The 8,677-nt window shown below is 41.1% G+C and overlaps 1 protein-coding gene across 2 annotated transcripts in view; it reads left to right on the forward strand.

Moving 5' to 3' along the window:
* Window positions 1–8,677, forward strand: part of LOC102754416 (chromosome unknown open reading frame, human C18orf25) — a 72,320-nt gene that overhangs the window by 965 nt on the left and 62,678 nt on the right. The gene's annotated exons all lie outside the window — the stretch shown is intronic.

An 8,677-nucleotide genomic window follows, 5' to 3' on the forward strand; every position in this document is an offset into this window, starting at 1 on the left:
GAGGCAGGAAAGGCTGCCCCGGGCTCGGCGCCGGCTGCCTCCGGGCGCTTTCTTCCCGGCGGCAGACGCCTCTGGTCCACGGGAGGGATGCGTCAGTCTCTAAAATGGGTGTCCTCGGGTGCGTTTGTCAGCTTTATTTAGAAAACCGGCGAGGTTGTGAGGTGACGAGCCCCAAGTGAAAGAGTCTTCCCCGACTCTTCCCGGGGCATTCTCTCCTTTCTCCGTAGCACTTCCTACGGTATGTCTCCTGGCGCCGACCTCAGTGCACTGTCGGAGCAGCTCACCCCCCCCCCCAAAAAAAAGCACCAGCTGCACGTCACTCGTTCTGCCTGGGAGATCGCCCCCTCCGCGGTCACGGAGTAGATGCTCCCTGGTCGGAGGAGTGAACGTCTGTACGTGCTCTCCCGGATGGCACAGCGGGAGCGCTTTATCCCCGGTTGGATGTGCTTTTGGTTTCTTGCTTGAACTTTTGCTTTCTGAATTCTTCCATCCAGTCGGATGCAGATCCCACTGATGGTGCTGTGTCAGGGTTGGCCCGCGCAATGACAAATTCTGGCAGTTTTGCTTAGACTTTTCTTGTGTCGTGTCGTGAGGCACATGCTAACCGTTTGAATGGCTTCCTCTCTTCTGGGATATCAAAGGACGGAGGTTCTTAACTTCCTCATGTAGTTTTGCGGGTCCTGGCAATCGGGGTTCTTCCAGGCAGAGCGTTGCCTTTTGGGTTAACAGTCATTTTTAGAGGCCTACGATTGATAGTTGTTACCCGAAGCCCCGAGGAGTCACAGCACTAACGTTTTTTTGTTTTTGTTTTTATAGGAAGTGTAATATTTTGGCAGAGTGACCTGGCTAATACAGTGTTTAGTTGAGTACTTTATGTTCAGTAAATATAAGATTATGAATTAAGCCTGAATTCAGGAAACTAGATGAGATTTACCGTGATAATCTGTATGTTACTTTAAAAAGAGCTTAAGTGAAATTTCTTGCAGTTCCATGAAATGAGAAATAATGTTTTTAGACATTTCTAAATTAGACTCCTTTTCGCTACTACTATAATCTTAAAACTTAAAATCGCATCCTTTTCATAATGTAAATATTATAGATGTAAACTTCAAAATAGGTGTATACAAATTAGGAAGGGAGGAACATGGTAATTATACCTAGAGCATCAGCAAAACATGATTTCTTAATGGGAAAAATATTTTTCCTGACATCTTTTAGTGAAAAAATAGGAGGGACTGGATTTTGGAGCTGGAAACTTTCTCATTGTTAATTAGCTTCATATTAAGTTCACAGTGTAGCTCTTAGTATTACTAATTCATATTAATCTTTTTTTAAAAATATATTTTATTGATTTTTTACAGAGAGGAAGGGAGAGGGACAGAGAGTTAGAAACATGGATGAGAGAGAAACATCAATCAGTTGCCTCCTGCACATCTCCCACTGGGGATGTGCCTGCAACCCAGGTACACGCCCTAGACTGGAATCGAACCCGGGACCTTTCAGTCCGCAGGCCAACGCTCTATCCACTGAGCCAAACCGGTTTCGGCAATTCATATTAATCTTAAATGCATTTATCAAAGGGTGTCCCTATACGTTGTATTAAAGTCTTCATGATTTATCCAAGACTGATATATTAAAGATAAACTAAGCTTTAGGTGTTTTTTAAAAAATATATTATTTATTGATCTCAGAGGAAGAGAGAGGAAGAGAGAGAGAGAAACATCAGTGATGAGAGAGAATCATTGATCGGCTATCTTCTGCACGCCCCCACACTGGGGATGGAGCCCACAACATGGGCATGTGCCCTGACCAGGAATTGAAACGTGACCTCCTGGTTCCTAGGTCGATGCTCAACCACTGAGCTACACCAGCGGGCTAAGCTTTAAGTTTTCATTTAATGCAGTTTTCTTAGAACTGAGTGCATGTAGGTCCTTTAAAGGTTTCTTTCTTTTTCTTTTTTTGGTTAATCCTCACCCGAGGATATTTTCCCATTGATTTTTAGGGAGAGTGGAAGAGAGAGGGAAAGACAGAGAGAAATACTGATGTGAGAGAAACACATCAATTGGTTGCCTCCTGCACGATCCTGACCAGGGTCCGTTGGGTAGGAGCCTGCAACCTAGGTACTTGCACTTGACCGTAATGAAACCCGGGACGTTTGGACCGCAGGCCGATGCTCTATCCACTGAGCCAAACTCAGGGCAAAGGTTTCTATTTTCATAAGTGACATTGGTAGCTTAAGTCTCCTAACTATATGACTAGCAACTTCTGGGAGCTTGTGTAGTCATTCTTCAAGGAGTCATTTTGCTGGGATCTTCGATTTATATGATTTATCCAAGACTGATGTACTAAAGATAAACTAATCTTTATATATGGGTAATTAAGATGTTTTTGCTTTTTGTCTTCAAAATTTGGAATTGGTATATGTCAGAGACCTAACCCCTATGTTTGTAACTTTGGTAAATCACTTTAGAATTTTCTAATTTTTCTGCATGTAACTAGGGACATGTTTACTGAATTGTATTCAATACTTGAGAAAACGTGTAACAGATGAAAAACGTACAATGGTATGTTTTCTTTTGAACCATACTGATTTCAGTATTCTCTTATTTAGGAAAGAGTTTGGGGCCAAATAAAGTTTCTTGGGTAGCTGTAATTAAATAGTAAAAATGAAATAGATACATTAATAACCGAGTAGAAAGCCGAGACTATAGAAAGTGAGAGGAACTTTTAAAAAAAATATATATTTTATTGATTTTTTACAGAGAGGAAGGGAGAGAGATAGAGAGTTAGAAACATCGGTGAGAGAGAAACATTGATCAGCTGCCTCCTGCACATCTCCAACTGGGGATGTGCCCGCAACCCAGGTATATGCCCTTGACCGGAATCGAACCCGGGACCCTTCAGTCCGCAGGCCAACGCTCTGTCCACTGAGCCAAACTGGTTTTGGCAGAGAAGAACTTTTGAGAAAACACAGACAACAAAACACTCAGGTGGCCCTCTTTATTCTTACAGTACTAACTTATTGATCATTTACTGTGTGCCAGTAGTACTCTAGTTGCAAGAGCTGTAGTGATGAATAAGACTGACAGGATCCTGATGGTATAGGAACTTACACATTTAAACCTGAGGTTTGAAGTAGATTTCAGGTGTGCATTCCAGGCTAAAGAACAGCAAAGTCATGAGTATTAATGATCTTGAATGGTTAAATGTGTCCAAGTGCCTTGAGTTTATAGAAGGATAGGTAGGGTAGAAGGAGGTAGGGCCAGGTTGTGAGAATAACAGCACCTTAGTCTGCTAATGAGTTATTTCTTTGGGGGGTAAGGGTGGAACTCAGGAGGACATAAAAGATGATAGGCTTTTTTTAAGAAGATGTGCTCTTTGTGTAAAAATAGGAAGCAAATATGACCGTAGCCTCAAGATTAAATGTTTTTATAAAATATATTTTATTGATCTTTTACAGAGTGGAAAAGAGAGGGATAGAGAGTTAGAAACATTGATGAGAGAGAAACATCGATCAGTTGCCTCCTGCACAATCTTTACTGGGGATGTGCCGGCAACCAAGGTACATGCCCTTGACCAGAATCGCAGGCCGATGCTCTATCCACTGGGCCAAACTGATTAGGGCTTATATATATACTAGAGGCCCAATGCACAAAATTCATGCAAGAGGCTTGGCTCCCACCACCAAGGTGTCTGCCTCTGCCTCAGCCCCCTCCTGCTGTGGTGGTCACCTCAGCCTCAGCCCCCACTACTGTGGCTTCGTCTGGAAGGTCGCCGGGAAGGATGTCCAGAAGGACATCAGTCTAATTAGCATATTACGCTTTTATTACTATAGGTGTGTGTGTGTGTGGATTTCAGAGAGGAAGGGAGGAGAGAGAGAGAAACATCAATGATGAGAGAGAATCATTGATTGGCTGCCTCTTGCACATCCCCCACTGGGGATCAAGCACACAAACCGGGCATGTGCCCTTAACCAGAATCTAACCTGGGACCCTTCAGTCTGCAGGCTGATGCTGTATTTACAGAGCCAGACCAGCTAGGGCGAAAGATTTAGCCTTCATTTCAGTGAGTAGACATTTTATAGTTTTATTTTTTTAATTTTGGGTTGATTCTTTCATAGTTATTTTTTACTTGTCAAATATCTGTTAAATTTAAATTTGTTATCACGGAAGTTTTTATAATCCTTAGCCATTATCTTTAATTTTACCTACTTTACTCTTTAAAGACTCATGATTGCATTTAAGGGAAGTACAATAAACAGTGTTTTCAGCTTCTGTGTGGGCAGTTTTTCTCAGTAGAAGTGGGATTGATGTTCATTTAGTCAGTTTTTTCACACTCTGCCTACATGTCCTTGTGGTAAAAGAAGGAGCAGGGTGAAACTAAAAAGTAAGTATCTTGCTTTCTCTGGCCAGTGTGGCTCAGTTGTTTGGAGTATCATCCCATACGCCAAAAAAGGTAGTAGATTCGATTATCAGTCAGGGCACATACCTAGGTTGTGGGTTTGAACCCCAGTTATGGCACTCCCAGGAAGTAACCAATGTTTCACATCTATGTTTTTCTCCTCCTCCTCGTACAAAGATAAAAGAAATAATTTCTGTCCAGGGAACTCAAATGTAGTGCTCTAGATGATTTTTAAGTTTCTTTCCTGCTCTAAAATGTAGAGAAGAAAAGTAGGAGAAAAAAGTACTATACAATATGGAGTTAGTCTTTTCCTTTATAAAATCATTTTAAATAAGGTATTGGAAGATAGCTCTTTTCTTAAATGGGTCTCTAAGCTTGAAATGATTGGAGTCTTTTAAAAACATTAATTTCTTTTTTATTGTTTAAAGTATTACATATGTTTCCTTTACATCCCCTCCCCCCACCTCCCAGGACAAGCCTCCACCGCCCCACTGTCCATGTCCTGATTGGAGTCTTGAATGTTCTTTTTGAACTGCCAGTTCATTTACAAAATACTTTTGACTCTGCCTGGAATTCTTGTCAGTGTATTAGTAAATCAGTTCTGATTGTTGTTCAAAGAGGAAAGAAATTAAATCTGTTAAAACTTATATCAAAAAAACCCCCAAACACTTATATAGCCATTTCCATGAATCTGGATGAACTAGGATTGTGTTTAGGTAAATAGAAATTAAAGTTTTCATTAGCATGGTTAGCATTAGGGAAACAAGATGTCAAAGCAATCAGTGGAAGTTGTTTTTTTACTGAGTTGTCTGGTTAAAAAACAACAGCACTTTTATGATGTCCAGAGTTAGTGTTTTGTTAGTGTCTTATAATTAGAGAAAGGTATTGTTGGGGAGAGGGAAGTTGGGTGTGGACTAAAACTCTAGGAAAACAGGACTGTTTTCGTTTCTGTATTAAGAACAAAAACCTCATGTGGTTAAGATTTTAAGTAGTATCCTGTCTGCCTTAGTTTTAACTCAGCATATGAAAGTATAGTGTATTCTTCAATCAACATTTTATCATCAAAGCTTTCCCATTATTTTTCTGCACTGTAATCCACTAAATAATTTGCCATGAGCCTGAGGGCATGTATAGTGGATAGGTTTTTGGCAACATATATTTTGGGGACCTCAGGTCCCAGCATGTGGTGATCCATGTTTATGTGTACTGTCTTCTGAGAGAGATACAAAATGGCCTGAACAGCATTCTAGGAGGAAACCTAGAACCTGTGTTTTAAATTATTCTTTTTTTTTTAAAATATATTTTATTGATTTTTTACAGAGAGGAAGGGGGAGAGATAGAGAGAGTTGGAAACATCGATCAGCTGCCTCCTGCACATCTCCCACTGGGGATGTGCCCGCAACCCAGGTACATGCCCTTGACCGGAATCGAACCTGGGACCCTTCAGTCCGCAGGCCAACGCTCTATCCACTGAGCCAAACCGGTTTTGGCTAAATTATTCTTGATTTACACTATTGGTGCTTTTGAGTTTTTAGAGGTCCTTTCATTAGCCAGTGTGCATTTTTTGCATTTGATAACACCCTTGCCTTCTTATTTGATGCTATTTTATACACAGTCCTGGTACTGGGCCTGATACATGTCAGTAGTAGTAGTATCTGCTACATGAAGTGATTTGAGCAGCCATTATCACTCTTGACCTATTTATAGAGCTTATATCGGTGAAGAAAAGTTGGTTGGCAAGCAAGCAAAACTCTCTTCCCATGGTTGCAATCTCAGAATTTATATTTTAGTTTCGCTTAAGCTAGATCATTGAGCTGCATTAATTTTTAGTGATCCCTTTCTGTACACTAACTTTTTAGCACTCCAGTTTCTTAACTCTTGAAGGAAAAAATACCAAATATTATCACACTGAAAAATAATTGGGGCAGTAGTTTCTTAATATCATGATATTTGGGGTTCAGATTTCTATATTTTATAAATGTGTTTTTACAGTCATTCAAATCACAAGTCAAATAAGGTCTGTGCATTGTTTTATAATCTATAGGTTCCCTTCCGTTTCTTACTCCTGGCAAATAATTTGTTGAATAAACAAGAGTTTTCCCAGTTTGAATTTGCCACTTACATTCCTATGGTGTTATTAAACACATTCCTCTGCCCCCCCCTGGGTTTCTTGTTAATTGGTATTAGGTTTAGAGGCGTGATCAAATTTGGTTTCTATGAGGTATATTCTCTCTCATTTTTTCCTTTGAGGGAAAAATGCTTTAAAGATGATGTTGAGTACTTGTATCAGGAAGCACATAATGTTTGGTTCTCTGTGGTGTTAGCAGCTGTTGATGCTTATTGCCTAGCTCCATTAATTTATTACTCATAATTTCTCACTCTAAATGCCTTTTATCATTCCTAGTTCTGAGTTTTTTATATTGTATCTTATTTATAGCCTGTTCAACCTCTTTGAGAGCTAAGTGAAGGGAAGAGTTGCTGTGGAGAAAAGAGCCATTTTCTATATTGTAATTCTGTAGTGTTTTTAATTCAGTCCTGATCTTTGGTTCCTGCGCTATTCCACATTATCCAGGCTACAACTTCTCAGTGAAAAAACTAACCCCAGGTCCTGACTCAAAATGGGAAAATGTCCTTCTAAATGAGAATTTGTTTTGTAATATTGGTGTTTGTTTAAGATAAGAGTACTGTTGTCATTAAGTTAGTATTTATAATAAGAATTAAAAAGGGGTTAATTTTTATATTTCAAAAGATTTGGGAACATCACTGTTACAGATGCAATATAATCTTCTAGACCAGTGGTTCTCAACCTTCCTAATGCCGTGACCCTTTAATACAGTTCCTCATGGTGTGGTGACCCCCAATTTCATTGTTACAAATTGAACATAATTAAAGTATAGTGATTAATCACAAAAACAATATGTAATTATATATGTTTTCCAGTCGTCTTAGGTGGCCCCTGTGAAAGGGTTGTTTGACCTCCCAAAGGGGTTGCGACCCACAGGTTGAAAACTGCTGTTCTAGACCTAAATATCTGGGAAGGTAGGGCTTAATTTTGTTTCTTAGTAAGATACTGCTCTTCTTTGGTTTTGTAGTGTCTGTTTTTTGCATCTTTATGCATAAATGCACAATCTTTTTATAATACATGTAAATGTAAGGAAACAGCTTTATTAGACTATTAGCAGTGTGTCAATTTTGTCTTATGTTTTTACGAGAGGCCTGGTGCACGAAATTCGTGCATGGCGAGGGGGGGAGCGGGGTCGGTCCCCTCAGCCCGGCCTGCACCCTCTCTAATCTGGGACCCCTTGGTGGATGTCCGGGACCGTGGGACAGGCGGCTTGTCCCTTTCCTGGGCTACAGACACAGGTGCAGCCGCTGGTGCCCGGGACTATGGGTGGGTGGCTTGTCCCTGTCCCAGGCTGCAGCCCCAGCCGCTGTTGTCAGGGACTGCAGGGCGTGCAGCATGTCCCTCTCCCGGGCCGTAGCCTGCCTGGTCCCCTTTCTCTCTCCCCAGTGTTTAGTGTCTGAGCTGTTACTGCGTGATAGTGTGAGGGTGTGATGACTATTTGCATATTAGCTCTTTATTATTTAGGATGTGGAAAGATAAAAGGAGAGTTACTGTCAGAAATTATGTTGATTCTTTGTAATGGGAAAACGTATCTATATATTTAATATGTTTTTATAGATTTCACAAAGAGGCGGGGGTGGGGGAAAACATCAGTGAGAGACATCAACTTTGATTGGCTGCCTCTTCTACATGCCCCCTCCACTGGGGATCAAATGCAAAACCTGGGCATGTGCCCTGATCAGGAATCGAACAGTTAACCTCTTGGTGCATGGGTTGACACTTACCCACTGAGCCACACTGGCTGGGCTGGAAAAAATATATATCTCCTATCTAATAATAGAGAAACATGGTAATTAACCGTAACTTTGCTACCCTTCCCATTGGCTAATCAGCAAGATATGCAAATTAACTGCCAACCAAGATGGCGGCCGGCAGCCAGGCAGCTGAAGCGAACATGAGGCTTGCTTCTCCAGTGATGGAGGAAGCCAAGGTTCCCCACCTGCCGCCACCCAGCTCTGAGCTCCAGATGCAACAATGTTGCAATTATAGAAGCTAAACATACCCAGAAACCTGCTTTCAGCCACCAGCAGGCTCAGAGCTTAGAGCGCCAGTGATGGCAACAGAGTTTCAATTATAGAAGCTAAACAAACCCAGCCAGATACCTGCTTTCAGCTGGCAACAGCTCTCAGCTCCAGTGACAGCTATAGAAGG

The sequence above is a fragment of the Myotis davidii genome, unplaced genomic scaffold (genome assembly GCF_000327345.1).
Source record: "Myotis davidii unplaced genomic scaffold, ASM32734v1 scaffold815, whole genome shotgun sequence".
In the NCBI taxonomy this organism is placed as follows: Eukaryota; Metazoa; Chordata; class Mammalia; order Chiroptera; family Vespertilionidae; genus Myotis; species Myotis davidii.